Source organism: Tachypleus tridentatus, chromosome 7 (assembly GCF_004210375.1).
Source record: "Tachypleus tridentatus isolate NWPU-2018 chromosome 7, ASM421037v1, whole genome shotgun sequence".
Taxonomy (NCBI): domain Eukaryota; kingdom Metazoa; phylum Arthropoda; class Merostomata; order Xiphosura; family Limulidae; genus Tachypleus; species Tachypleus tridentatus.
In genome coordinates this window covers 77758110-77772785 of record NC_134831.1, presented here as the reverse complement: position 1 = coordinate 77772785, position 14676 = coordinate 77758110, and the positions used below count along the sequence as shown (strand labels likewise).

Here is a 14676-nt window from a genome sequence, read left to right as displayed (position 1 = left end):
AGATAGTTTATTGTGCATCTTTGCGCTAAAAGAAACGAGGATATTATAAACAGTACAGCAAAAACTATCTTATATGCGCGAAGAAAAACAAATTAAAAACAGAATCGTATAATTAAATTATTAACATGCTCTGATTAAAATAAAATCACCTTAGGCAGAGTCAAAACAAAAATAATTTCCTCGAAAGAGGACTGAACGCCCCTTGGAAGATTCACCTGTTTTAACCACTCGCAACACTTTACAGTATTGTGTTGTTTGTCATTCATTCTAAAGGCACTAAAACGATGTCACATAAAGGGACGCTTAACGTTGCAATTTTTATTGTCGAGACGTCAGTAAAACGTGCGAATGCCATGAATCACGAGAAGAATTATGCACTCTGTAAGATGCAGTCATCCTTAATTTAGCAGTGTAAGACCTGATGAAAGACAGCTACTCATACCCACCCACTGCCAATTCTTGGATTACTCTTTTACCAAAGAATTGTGGGATTGACCGTCACATTATATATCCTCTACAGTTGAAAAGATGAATCTGTTTGGTGGGACAGGAGATCGAATCCGCGGACCTCAGATTGCGAATCAAAAGCCATAGTCACCTGGTCATGCCGGGTCAGCGTAGAGGTGAAAGTTTTGAAAAGTTTGTGATATGTTGTTAATGTACGAATTCCACAGTTGGTAACAAGAAGACTTGAATTTCCTGCAAAATTAACTGAATCACTCTGGCCTTCAAACTTCAAAGTTTTTCGTGAAAAAACTGAAAGTGAGCAATCTCTGATCACGAAATATTTTAATGTCGAACAATTTGAATTGTAATAAATAAGATGAGAGCATTAAACGTTGTTATACAACTTACACGAGAAATTTATATTCGCAAATAGAAAATTTATAACTTAAAACAGTTTGAAATATTCGTTTTATTGAACATTTTGAACTTGGATGTTTGGTTTGATTAACAATGCTTATATATCTCAGTAAAGGTAGTGTGATTTGTTATTAGTAAAAGTTATTGTTTTAGAGTCAGTTATGTGGATAAATATACGCGTGTTTGTGTTTGTGGTTGTATTAAGTAAACCTTCACAATTCGGTAAAACAATACGAGGGCTGTTCAAAAAATACGCGGACTGACGTCATAAAACAAAATGTACTTTATTTAGAAGTTACAGGTCTGGGACCCCTTCAAAGTACTCTCCTCCCCAACGCACACACTTATCCCAACGGTGTTTCCACTTGTTGAAACAGTCCTGGTACGCTTCTTTTGTAATGTCCTCCAGCTCCTTCGTCGCATTTGCTTTAATCTCGGGAATCGTCTCAAATCATCTTCCTTTCAAGGGTCTTTTGAGTTTGGGGAACAAGAAAAAATCGCAAGGAGCAAGGTCAGGTGAGTAGGGGGGTGTGGGGAAGAACAGTGATCGAGTGTTTGGCCAAACACTCACCAGTTCTGAGGCACAAATTTCGCAGCAACGCGGTGCATCTTCAATTTTTCGGTCAAAATCTCGTAACAAGATCCAACTGATATCCCACACTCTTCAGCAAGCTCCCTGACAGTCAGACGTCGATTTGCCCGCACCAGGGTGTTGATTTTGTCGACGTGTGGGTCGTCAGTTGACGTGGAAGGACGTCCAGGACGCTCATCATCTTCTATAGACTGTCGACCATCCTTAAAACGTTCATGCCACTTCAAACATGCCGTACGCTTCATAGCAATATCACCGTAAGCCGTGTTAAGCATAGCAAAAGTTTCAATCGCAGATTTTCCAAGTTTAACACAAAATTTCACAGCAAGTCGTTGCTCCTTCAGGTCATTCATTCTGAAATCCGTCAAACGAAAAAATCGCACTTCACTTAAAACCGCGTAGCTAATACACAAATGAAGATATCTGCAATCGGGAAATGGCGTCGTAATCAGCTGATCTGTGCGAACCTAGCGACACCAAGCGGATTCCCCTGGAACCAACTGGAGCCGCGCAATTCAAACAGTCCGCGTATTTTTTGAACAGACCTCGTATTATCAGTCATGGGACGTTTAACTTTGTTTAAAGGGGTGGGAGCATGTCTAAAGACGAACTAATGCAATTTTTTTCTTTTTAGCAAGATAACTTTCATAGTTTGTTTGTTTTGAATTTCGCGTAAAGCTACACGAAGACTATCTGCGCTAGCCGTTCATAATTTAACAGTGTAAGACCAGAGGGAAGGCAGGTAGTCATCACCACCCACCGCCAACTCTTGGGCTACTCTTTTTACCAACGAATAGTAAGATTGACCGTCATGTTACAACGCCCCCACGGCTGAAAGGGCGAGCATGTTTGGTGTGACGGGGATTCGAACCCGCGACCTTTAGATGAAGTGTTGAGTGCCTTAACCATCTGGCCATGCCAGGCCAACATTCATAGTAGAGAGGCCTGATCTCTCTTTTGTTCCTCTGGTAAGTCGTCTGTGACATCCGTATATCTTCAAGCACCAGTAATGTACAAAACTATACTAAGATGTGCAATATATTAACATTTAGTTTCAAGTAAGTATATATCTGTAGCTTGTAGACCGAAGTTAACTCCTTTGTCATTCCTTGCATATGGTGTTTCTAATGTCATACTGACAGACTAGATGAAGGTCAGGTCGTTACTCATTCATCACCAGTTCTTGTCTACTGTAATTGCGCAGTTTGATTTGATCCTCATTCTTATAAACCATCCAAATCTCCAGGGTGAATTTTTATAAGATAACTGGGCTTGAATCATAGACCCCCCCCCAAATTTTCAGTCCGTAATGATAACTAGTAGACCACGCCCTGCCCTAACTGTCGTTGATATCTGACAATTGTGTTTATAAGACTATTTGAATTAAGTACAGATTTGCAATGATTAATACTTGAACGTGGTAGGGAGAGGACGTAGCTATTTCTTGCGCAAAGATGTACAGTAGGCCATCTGGGATCTGTACACCAGAATCGAACCACGTATTTTAATGCTGCAAGTTTTTAATATTACCATTGACCTATTAAACATGCATTATAGTTTTTGGATATAAGATTAAAAATGTGATAATTAAATAAAAAAACCTATAATTTATAATACATTTGTGTGTTTTCTTATAGCAAAGAAAACACATTGGAATCGAACCCCTGATTTTAGGGTTGTAAATCCGAAGACTTACCGATGTCTCAGTGGGAGATTGATAAATTTGAGAAGCAATACTAATAATAAAACATACATTTCGGTAGAGTAATATTCTTTTATAAACTGACGAGAAAATACAAAAATGTGATTTAAAATACAGAAATGTGAGAGTTGTAAACCTACTTACAATCAAATTTATATAGTTGAAACTTTGGAAAAAATATATATATGGGCTTCAGTACATTAAACTATCAAACTTAACTAATATATATAACTAAATAACAAAAAGTCACAGCTGTTTAAGTCCCTATGTTGTAAAATATTGGCGGTATTGCGCATTGAATGTACATGAGTATTAAGTTTTAAAAATATCTATAACAACTAGTTGTTTTCTTAGTGCAGATAGTCAATTTTATAACTTTGCATTCTGTCCAACATTATAAGTCCGTAAATGTACCAAGAAATATCTATAACACTATGTAACAAATTTTTACTTTTTCTTGTTCCTGGGCAGAAAGTGTTATTGCCCAATTGCTTATGCCTAAAGTAAAGTAAGACCTATTTTTCTCTGTAAACTTTGATTTTGTAACCTGGGTAATGAAATTTTCAAATTCACCCATTTTCCAGAATATTCCAGCTAGATTCGTTGTTTAGTAGCTGATACAGAATTTTCTCGAACTTACAAGAAATTTCTAGAATGTTGTAGAACTTACGAGAATTATCAAGAGAATTATGGTGTTATTCCCACCATTGTACATAAAATTGGGTCTTATGAAACAATTTATCACAGTTCTTGATAAAGAGTTTGCAGTCTTCACGTACCTTCGAGACGTCTACACTAAGCTGTCTGAGGCAAAGGTCAAAGCTGGTGTCTTTGTTGGAACACAAATAAAGAAAATCCTGGAGTGTACAGAATTTCCCAAGAAGCTCAGTAGGAAGGAAAAAAGCTTGGGGCAACTTTGTCACAGTTCGGGACTTCTTGGACAATCACAAAGCCGAAAATTATGTGGAAATGGTGAGGCTCTAATGTAGAACTACGGCAGGATGCCTTTGAAAGTCCATATCCTTGAAGCTCATCTTGACAAATTCAAGGAGAACTTGGGAGCATACTCATAGGAGCAAGGAGAGCGCTTTCACTAAGATATACCGGACTTTGAACGTCACTACCAAGGAGCGTATAATGAAAACATGATGGGAGACTGTGTTTGGGGGCTGATACGTGAAAGTTATTTACATTACAGTCGCAAAGCTCGAGAAACTACTCACTTCTAAACATTTTTTGTTCATTTTTGTGTAACTTTAGTATAAATACATGTAAATCTTGATTCATATGTTGTTTTATCCTTGTGCAAATGAAAATATGTAAATTTGCCCCTTTTTACACAGAAAATATGTTAATTTCCAAATCTCATTATCCGGGTCACAAAAGCAAGTTTGAAGGGAATAATGACCATTTTCTGTACTTTTACAACATAAACACTTAAGAAATAACACATACAATCCAGGAACAAAATTTGTGTTACATGGTGTAATCTTTAATTGTTCATCTTTTAGACTGAGTAACAATAAGGTAATGAAGAGAACAATAGTAACTGTATTGATATTGAAATGTTTAAAAAATTAAAACAGTTTCTAACAAATCATACTTGGAAATTATAAACTATGGCCTCGAATTGTAGGGAGTTTTCTAAGAAATTTTAAGGTATAATAACATTTTGTTTAACCCAGCTGAAGATTGTTGGAGAATTTGTGTAGGAAACATTTTGAAAATTTTAAACAAGGATTGAAGATCAAGGAAAATAATTTAAAAACAAATTCTGTAAATTGTTACCGTTTTTAAATCGGCGATTTAAAATTGTTAAACAATGTTTTCGTTCCAAACAATGTTCCAAGTAACACCAAAAAATATTTATTTTACTTAACAAAAATTAAGTTGAAATAATATTTAAAATAAATAACTACAACTTGAAGCACAATAATTTGTTACACGACAAGAAAAATAAATTTAAAATATATTTTTTTGTTAAAACAAATCAACATAATGCACGATACGCATCGTGCATCGAATCAGAATGTTTAGTGTTATGAGCTCTATGAGCCAGTGGAAGGCAAAAGATGTGAATATTTTATGTTTTTTGTTTTATTTTTTTAGCAAAAGGGGAAAGTTTGTTTTTTTGAATTTCGTGCAAAGCTACACGAGAACTATCTCCGCTAGCCGTCCCTAATTTAGCTGTGTAAGACTAGAGGAAAGGCGGCTCGTCATCACTACCACCGCCAACTCTTGGGGTACTCTTTTACTAACAAATAATACTCGTAATCCGAGGGTCGCAGGTTTGAATCGCGGTCGCACCAAACATGTTCGCCCTTTAGCCCTTTTAGCTGTCTTCCATCTAGTCTTACACTGCTAAATTAGTGACGGCTAACGCAGCTAGCCCTCGAGTAGCTTTGAGCAAAAACAAACAAACAAAAATTATGTTTTGCTGTTTCAAATCTCTGATACTAATTGTCGCCTACAGTCGAATATATCAAAACCTATTGAAACAAGAATAAATTTGTTTAGTAAATAAGAAAAGTACGAAGACTGACGTAACTAGTGGACAGCATGCCAGACTTAAATCGGAGAGTCCAAAGTTCAATCTCGCCATACGCTATATATCTTCTACATAAAAGTGGCAGTCAGAGTTGTCATTCACTTCAAAGTGGTTATATAGGTGATCGGTTCTACTAACCAGTTGGTCTCTCTTTTTGATAACAAAGTGAAAATTAGGGACAGTTATGTCAGATCCTTGGGGTCTTTGACTTTGTCCTTGAATATATATGTGTCTTAAACATTACGTTCAAATGGAAAATATTATGAGAAAAAAAACAGCTTGCGAAAATAAGCTAATCAGAATGTACAAAAACTGGCATTTTGTTTCCCATGTCAATAAACGACTTAGTCAGTAAAGATAAACAGTAACGTTGTTATGACTGTTAGGAAACTCCCAATGACTTTTCCCCTAATCATTAACAGCTAACCAAGATAAAGATAAGTAAAGAGAAGGTTGAAGTGCTAAAAAAAAATTAAAAATAAATTATGTCAGCTTTCAATAATTAATGACGAACATATAACATATATATAGAAAGAAAAACAATATACGGTTTTGTAAGTGTTGAATGTATTTAATTTTTATGCATTTACATAAATTACGATGCATAACTAATGAGTGAAGTAAATTTATTTCTCATTTCATTAAAAATTAAAATGGATAATATAATAAATCCCGTTATTCACGAAATTCTCACTGGGTTATTTTAAAATGGCAGATTAAGCTGTACTTATTATACTGGAAATTCAAAATTCCTTTATACATAACCTTTTGGTAAATTTTGCACCACTTTAAATTTTTAATTTCCAAAGAGATAATTCATAAAATATGTATATCACTTAAAAAAAACTGCTTTGGGTGATTTTTAGTAGTAAGATTTTAACAAACAAAGAAGATTACTTATTTGATGTTAAAGGTACCTGTTTTTTTCTTTTGTCATTTGTAGTGTTTATTCCTATGACCAATAGTTACTCTGTTTGTTTAATTTTTACGGATTTACCATCACCATCACCATTACCATCCACCGCCAACTCTTGGGCTACTCTTTTACCAACGAGTAGTGGGATTGACCATCACGTTATATCGTCCTCACGGCTGAAAGGGCGAGCATGTTTGGCGCGATGGGGATCCGAACCCGCAACCCTCGGATTACGAGTCGCTCGCCTTAACCCACCTGGCCATGCCGGGCCGAAACATAATTTATATAAGTAGTCTTAACTGAGAGCAGAAGGCATTCAACTTTGTCTGAGCTCTTAAAAACATGCGTATTTCTAGAATATTAGCAGAAAAAATGATATACTATAAATATCTATTTAAAAGAGGAATGTTCTATTATGTAACAAACTAAAGATACAAAGTGTTTGAAAAATATTTTCGATTAACGTATTCGAATAATATTTCATATTCAGCTTTATAAATGCTTATCTCGAAAAGAGCATTTTTTTTCATATAATGATAATATGTACGTCCTATACGATAGTGAGTGTGTATTTTGTTATAGCAAAGCCACATCGGTCTATCTGCTGAGTCCACCGGGAGAAATAGAACTCCTGATTTTAGCGTTGTGAATCCGTAGACTTACCCCTGGACTTCAAAAAGTGCATCGCAGCAGAAAATGTAATTGAAAGGGATATAACAGTATGTCTATTTTGTAATATTGTTCAGCATATAAATATAAATACTTTATATTATCTGAGATTGATAGCGAGTACTGTTGAATGCTGAAACAAACATCAAAAATTTATGAGAAAGAGTAAACTGGACGATAGAGGGGGCTACGTGTTCATTTATTGAGAAGTTAAACAGTTTATCTTGCTTTATAATACAAAGTAATCAATGAGTATGATCTTCTATGTATATCATTAAATGTTCAATATACGTAAAAGGATATGGTAAGATTAAAACACTTTTAAATAAACCATGCATATATTATAAACAACAACATTACATAGGAATGTTTTGTGGATAATTTAAACTTGTATCAAAATTTATTTATTGAATGTTACATTCCTTGAGAGATAAAATCCAATAAGAAATAGTAAATGAAAAAAATCAATTGAGTTTAACTCCTCATGTTTTGCTTATAACGTAAAGGTCTTATAAAATGGGTCACCCATGGCTTGACAGAAGCCAGCCTTAGAGCAAGAGTGGACATCTGCACTTCTCTGCACTATCGTGAACGTAATTCACCTTTTTTGGACAGGTTAGTTACTGGATATGAAAAATGAATAATTTATAAAAATGTTAAGCGCCGCAGACAATGGCTCAGTGCAGGTAAACTGGCTGAAGTACAGTCCAAAATGGACCTCTATCCTAGGAAAGTCTTGTTAAGCGTTTGATGGGATATTGTTGGTGTGATCTATTTTGAGTTGCTGCCACTCAATGTAACGGTTACATCAGATTTATATTGTCAACAGTTAGAGGGCTTAAATGGTGCACTGAAAGAAAAGAGGCCTGTTTTGATCAGTCGTAAAGGTGTTGTGTTACACCAGGATAATGCACAGCATTATCCCCATACAGCAAGGATCACATCTGAAAATATCGAAGAGCTAGACTGGGAAAAACTTCCATATCCTCCTCATTCACCATCTGATTATCATCTATTCCGAAGTTTGCAGAACTATCTTCATGGAAAAGAGCTTGGAACACATGAAGATGTCAAAACTATCCTCTCTACATTCTTTTCCTCCAAACCCCAATAATTTTTTTAGATGTGACATTTAGAAGCTTGTGAATCATTGGAAGGAAGTAATTAATAATGATGAAACATACATTATTGATTAAATAACATTAAAAGCGTTTCAAATCTTTTTTTTCTGAACCTTAAATCGGATATTACTTAAGGGATGACCTGATATAAACGTACCTTATCCAATTTTGTACTTTTCCAATTAACAGATGTTAATCACAATTATAGCTTCCAAGGCATATAGCACACTGATTGTAGCTGTCCAATATTAATAATAATCTTCTACTCTCTTGGCGCGTTGCTTTTATAGAATCACGCAAGACTATAGAATGTTAACCAAAGTTCCCTTGGCAACAATACTGTCAATCACCAGTATTTCATACACTTTTGCTTGTTACATGTTCGAAAAATGTGACTTTTGGTCATTTATATCATTTTAAAACTAAATTCACTTCGTGTATTGTCCTTAAACTTTCAAGTTTTATTTCTCTACTACTCTGCATTACCTGAGTTTCATTTTGAGTCGGTTTAATCCCTTGAACATGGAAGTGTTCTGAGACTTGTCCTAAACACAGTGTCTGGGGTGAGGTATAAAAGCCAGAAACTTTTGTGTTATTTTTGTATCCTACCTGTTGGCGACGCGTTTTTAACTCTGTAAATATTTTATACATCATGTCAGGTCTTACTAAGGTAGGTTTGAGAAATCAGATGGTTGTCTACAACAACGCTGGGTTGAAACAAGGCAATAGAAAAGCTGCAACCTGAAGTGTGAGTCCCACCAGATCTACGTGCCGTCCACGTGCCACTACAGCACGCGATGATAGCCGGATCCTCACCATTGCTCCTCCAGATCGATTACGTCTGAGTTACATGCGTAACAACTGATCCGGATTTCACGCCAGACGGTTAATCGACGGTTGGTGCAAGTTGGATACAGAGCAAAATGGATGGTCAAGAAACCTAAACTGATAGCTTAGACATCGCAACAACAGGCTGCAGTGGACTCGGTGATACCGTAATCTGACAATCGCAACTGGAGTCATGTAGTTTTTGCTGACGAATCCTGATTTCAGCTATACCCCGCTAATGGACGGATACGAATGCGCAGGCTTCTTGGAGAATAACTGAATGATGAAAATGTTCAACCCTACATCGCAGTAGGCGGAGATTCAGTGCACCTCTGGGGTACATTTTGTTCTGCAGCTGTCAGCCAGTTGGTCATTCTGGATCAAAACGTCACTGGTGTTGTGTATCAGGATATCCTGGATCGTCACCTACTGTCATTTGCCCAGGGTATTTTCCAGGACAATTTTCAGCTGCAGCAGGACAATGCCCTGGCTCATAATGCTCGCATTATGCGAGACTTCTTGCATCAACGTGGTTGGTCCTTGAGCAACCACCTGTAAGCCTAGAAATCATCCCGATAGAGCATCTCTGGGATAAACTTGGCCGTGCAGTCAGAAATAGGAACGATCCCCCTACAACCCTACGGCAGTTACGCCGGGCACTGACTGTAGAGTGGAACAGAATTCCAAATCAAAGACTCGTAACGTTAGTTGAGAGTATACCACGCCGCCTATGGACATTATTGCAACACGTGGGGGCCACACACGTTATTGAGTTAAATATTCTGATGTGAAGGTAACTGTTGCACATTTACTGAAAGTTTCCAATTGATACTAAATATTTTCACAGAATGACGATCTTATTTGTTTTGATGTAGAAGTGGAGAAAAATGTCCATTTTGGTGGTACAGATCTTAAGTTCTACAGAAATTTCCATAAAAAAAAGACATAATCATGAAATATTACACAACTGTTCATGTTATAAACATAATTACGAATAATTACCAAAGAAAAGACATTGCACACATTAAAAACACAAGAAAAATAACAAAAAAGGGACAAACAAGTTCAAAATATTACAGGTAACAACCTTTTTAAGCAAGAGTATACATATCTAGTACATTGTCGATTCTAACGCTCGAGAATCTTCTACAACTTTCGAGAACAGGCGGGACTTGCCCAATACACAGTGAAGAATATAATTCGTTACATAATTGATAGCCTTGTTCATGATAACACTTAACAGTGTGCGCGGTGTTTTCTGTAAAATTCAAAAACTTATCAAATTTACATGTTTTTTAAAAGTAAAAAAATTTATGTGTGTCACTATAAAGAAGTAACGAAAAACTACAACAGAATGATAGAAAAATGTGTTTATTAAACAGAAATAAAAATCATGAAGGCAAGTTAATGAGGAAGTATTGGTAAACGTAAAGATAAAAATTAGCTGATAAAAATATGTGTAAAACGAGAAATAGGCTACTGTGAGCATTTAATTAGGTCTGAAGGAAAGTGTTTAGAGATTCTGACAGGTAAGATCGAATGAAAAAAGAATAAGATATAGACAGAGATTCGCTCGTTTGTCTCGATGGTATAAAATAGATTAGAGATGAGAATCTTGAACTAGGAAAGGTAGTGTTTAGTAGTAAGATAAGATATTGCTTCTGAGAAGATGTATTTCTAGTGGACGACATGTTGAGTTGTATTTTCTTTTAGGGTGCACTCAGACGAGAATGTATTTTGCTGCAGAATAATTATATTTGTTCACAATCCTGAACAGTTATTTTCAACATGAAATCATAGAGGTTATGGACTGATCCAAAAGAAATCCTTTGTAATAATTTGGAACCTCATTGTATGCCTTATATCTCAACATTTTTACCAATGCTTGACAACTTGGAATTGCATTTTCTAAAGAATATGAAATAATTCATAAGATTAAAAGTAAAGATGACGAATGTACATGTTTAATCAGTGCTATAAAAGTCAATATCCGTAACCAATAATTTATTCTTCCAAATGTCAAACTCTTTGAGAGAGGTTGATCCAACTATATCCAATTGTGTGTATGTATATATATATATACATATATGTATATTTCGTCTGAGAACAGAAACTTTACATTAATTCATTTTGGTAATAATTAAAAACAGATTACTGGAAAGTAATTTGAAAAATAGTTCATCGATCTGCGTTGTGAAAAAAAGTGATGTGTCAACTGAAAGTTTTACTAATCTGTAAAAATATTAACGAACACTAAAAACAGCTGTTTATTTATTTGTTTTTTTTTTATTATTTTTTTAAAGCTTCACGAGTCGTCCCTAATTTAGCAGCGTAAGACTAGAGGGAAGACAGCTAGTCATCACCATCCACCGCCTCCTCTTAGACAACTCTTTTACCAACGAATAGTAGGATTGCCCGTAACTTTATGACACCCTCACAGCTGAAAGAGCAAGCATGTTAGGTGTTACGGGGATTCGAGCGCGCTAACCAACTGGCCATGCCAGGCCAAACAACTAAGTAAAATTTTAATTTTCCTTACTAATAGTATTGTTTAAAATAAATAAAAGCTCTATAATATAACACTATATATATCATGAATCTTCATGACTATTACTAAATGTCATTATTTGTTTATCATTGCGCCGACCACAAATACCAAAACCCGGATTCTAACGTTATAAGCTGTCAGACTTATTGTTAAACCAGTGGGAAGCACTAACTTTTATAATTAGCTAGCAACATAACCAAAAATGGAAACACGTTTGTATATTATTATAGCAGCTCTACATGATGGCCAACTTTTCAGAGAGTAAAATAGTCTATTTTAAAAGAGAACAACTATCCTTATAAGATACATTCTTACCTGTAAAGTCATTAAACTTTGATAAGAAAATATTCAGTATATACATATGCATACTTTTTACAGGGGCAAGTACTTTCCAGTTTTGGTAGAACATTTTCATGTATTTGGACTATTTTATATGTATCTGTGTGAGCAAGGAAATATTACATTAACATGTATTTGGACTATTTTATATGTATGTACAGTACAAACATGCTCTTTTTCAACGTTTGTGTTTCTCAACACGCGATTCGTTCTGTGCTTACTACATGTATCGAAACCAAATTTTTATTGTCATAATCTTTAATACTTACCGCTGAGCAAGTGGTGGGCATTCTTCCTGTGATAATTACAAATTCGAAATCTAAGTAGGCATATGCGATTAGACTCGTATTACACGTTCTAAGTATATTCAAGGTGTAATGCGGTTTTCAAGTTTTATTTTTACATCCATTTGTCTACCAAGTTACAAGTAAAGGAATTTCAGTTCTTTAATTTTCTTTGCTTTGTAAATTCCCCGTCGCATCAAATATGCTCGCCCTTTCAGTCGTGGGGGCGTTACAAGTGACGGTAAATCCCACTATTCTTTGGTAAAACAGTAGCCCAAGAGTTGGCGGTGGGTGGTGATAATTATCTGCCTTCCCTCTAGTCTTACACTGCTAAATTAGGGACGGCTAGCGCAGATAGCTCTCGAGTAGCTTTGCGCGAAATTAAAAAAAAAAAAAGACCCCAGTGGCTCAGCGATATGTCTGCGGACTTACAACGCTAAAAACCGGGTTTCGATACCCGTGGTAGGCAAAGCGCAAATAGCCCATTGTCCTTAATTTGAAAAACAACAACAACAAACAAACAAACTTTGCAAATACACTTCACACACCCTAAAAAAATTCTTGAATGCGATTTCTAGTTTAGTATCTTGTCCTACAGATGACGTTACTATATGTTGGCTCGACGTCTTACAGCTGCTGTAAAATCTTTATACGGAAATCCTGATTTTTAATCTCTAAGGGATTAATGATTTGTTAAAAATTATTTTATTGTAGTTTTCACCCTAACTTTGATTACATATATTCCACTCTTCATTCTTGCCTGTTAGTTTTATACCAACAATTCGATATTCATTATTGTTTATTACAGAAGATTTAAATTCTTTCTTCTTTGATTAGTTCAACACTTGTGTCTCTCTCTCACTCCACATATGTACGTGTGTATTTATTTCTTTATTTATACAGTTAGAAACCTTGTGGCACCTAAAGTCACTTCTATCCTGATGAATCCACGTCTAGTAAGCAGTTTAAGATTTTATTTGAAGATATTACGTAATCCGAGTTAGAAAAATATATTAAATTAAATTGTTTTCTTTATTTGGTTTCCAATTTCTCGTGGAGCTACATGAGGGCTATCTGCACTAACCGTTCTTAATTTGGCAGTGTAAGACTAGAGGGAATGCAGCTAGTCATCGCCACTCACCGCCAACTCTTGGGCTGCTCTTTTACAAATGAATAGTGGGATTGACCGTCACGTTATAACTCCCCACGGCTGAAAGGGGTACATGTTTTGTGCAACAGGGATTCGAACACGCGACCCTCAAGTTACATTGATTATCGCTTCCATCTATAATTTTAGTATCTTTTTAACTTTCTGGCAAATCATTGAAATACGGAAATATAAAAGGTTCAATATGTTTGAGGGTTTAATTTAGCTGAAAACTAATAAATTCAAATGGAAAACGTAGAATACGTATAACACATTCTTTAAAGAATAATAAGAAGTATGAAACCCAATGATATCTTTTGAATTAGACCAATAAACCAAATAATTACATATCAGACGAGAAATGTTTAGTGCAGCTTACCATTGGCACTTTTTTACTTTTCTGTTTTTTTGAGAATAAAAAAGTTGTTTCACAAAAAAGTAAGTGTTATTCATCAGTGAGAAAGATCTCACGGAAAATCCAAAAGTATTTAATTGGCTACTATGAGGTGAGTTTAGACTCTATTTTATGAGAATTCTATTAAGGTTGTGTTTCTATGTATATAGCTTGTTGGTTGTTGTCAAGCGAAAAACCACACAAGGATTACTTGTGATCTCCCACCACCGGTATTGAATCCCTATTTTTAGCGTCGTACGCACGTAGACTTACCACTGAGCTACCTGAAGATGAAGTTGTATATTAATATCTCCCCATATATATGCATATATATATAAATGTATATATACCGGCCCGGCATCGCCAGGTGGTTAGGGCGCTCGGCTCGTAAACTGAGGGTTGCGGGTTTGAATTTCCGTCACACCAAACATGCTCGCCCTTAAAGCTGTGGAGACGTTATGATGTCACGATCAATCTCAGTGTTGGTTAATAAAATGAGTAGCCCAAGATTTGGCGGTAGGTGGTGATGACTAGCTGCCTTCGCCATAGTACTACACTTATAAATTAGAGACGGCTAGCACAGATAATCCTCGATTTTCGCAATTTTCAAAATAAACTAACAAACATATATATGTTATCTGGCAGGCAGTGCACTGCTAATGTAGAGATGGCTCAGACTTTTCACAGATTTGGTATTTTAAATATCTGTATAATAATTCATGAG

At 35.6% G+C, this 14676-nt stretch overlaps 1 long non-coding RNA gene across 2 annotated transcripts in view; it reads left to right on the top strand.

Moving 5' to 3' along the window:
* The window catches only part of LOC143256030 (uncharacterized), an 81662-nt gene that overhangs the window by 24791 nt on the left and 42195 nt on the right, over nt 1–14676 (top strand). The window contains exons 2-4 of one of the 2 annotated variants that reach the window (XR_013030966.1): nt 7205–7341; nt 11544–11757; nt 13315–14245. The exons of the other annotated variant lie outside the window; for it this stretch is intronic. This is a non-coding gene — a long non-coding RNA (uncharacterized LOC143256030). Of the gene's footprint in view, nt 1–7204; nt 7342–11543; nt 11758–13314; nt 14246–14676 lie in introns of those variants that run through there. 2 annotated transcript variants of the gene reach the window in all.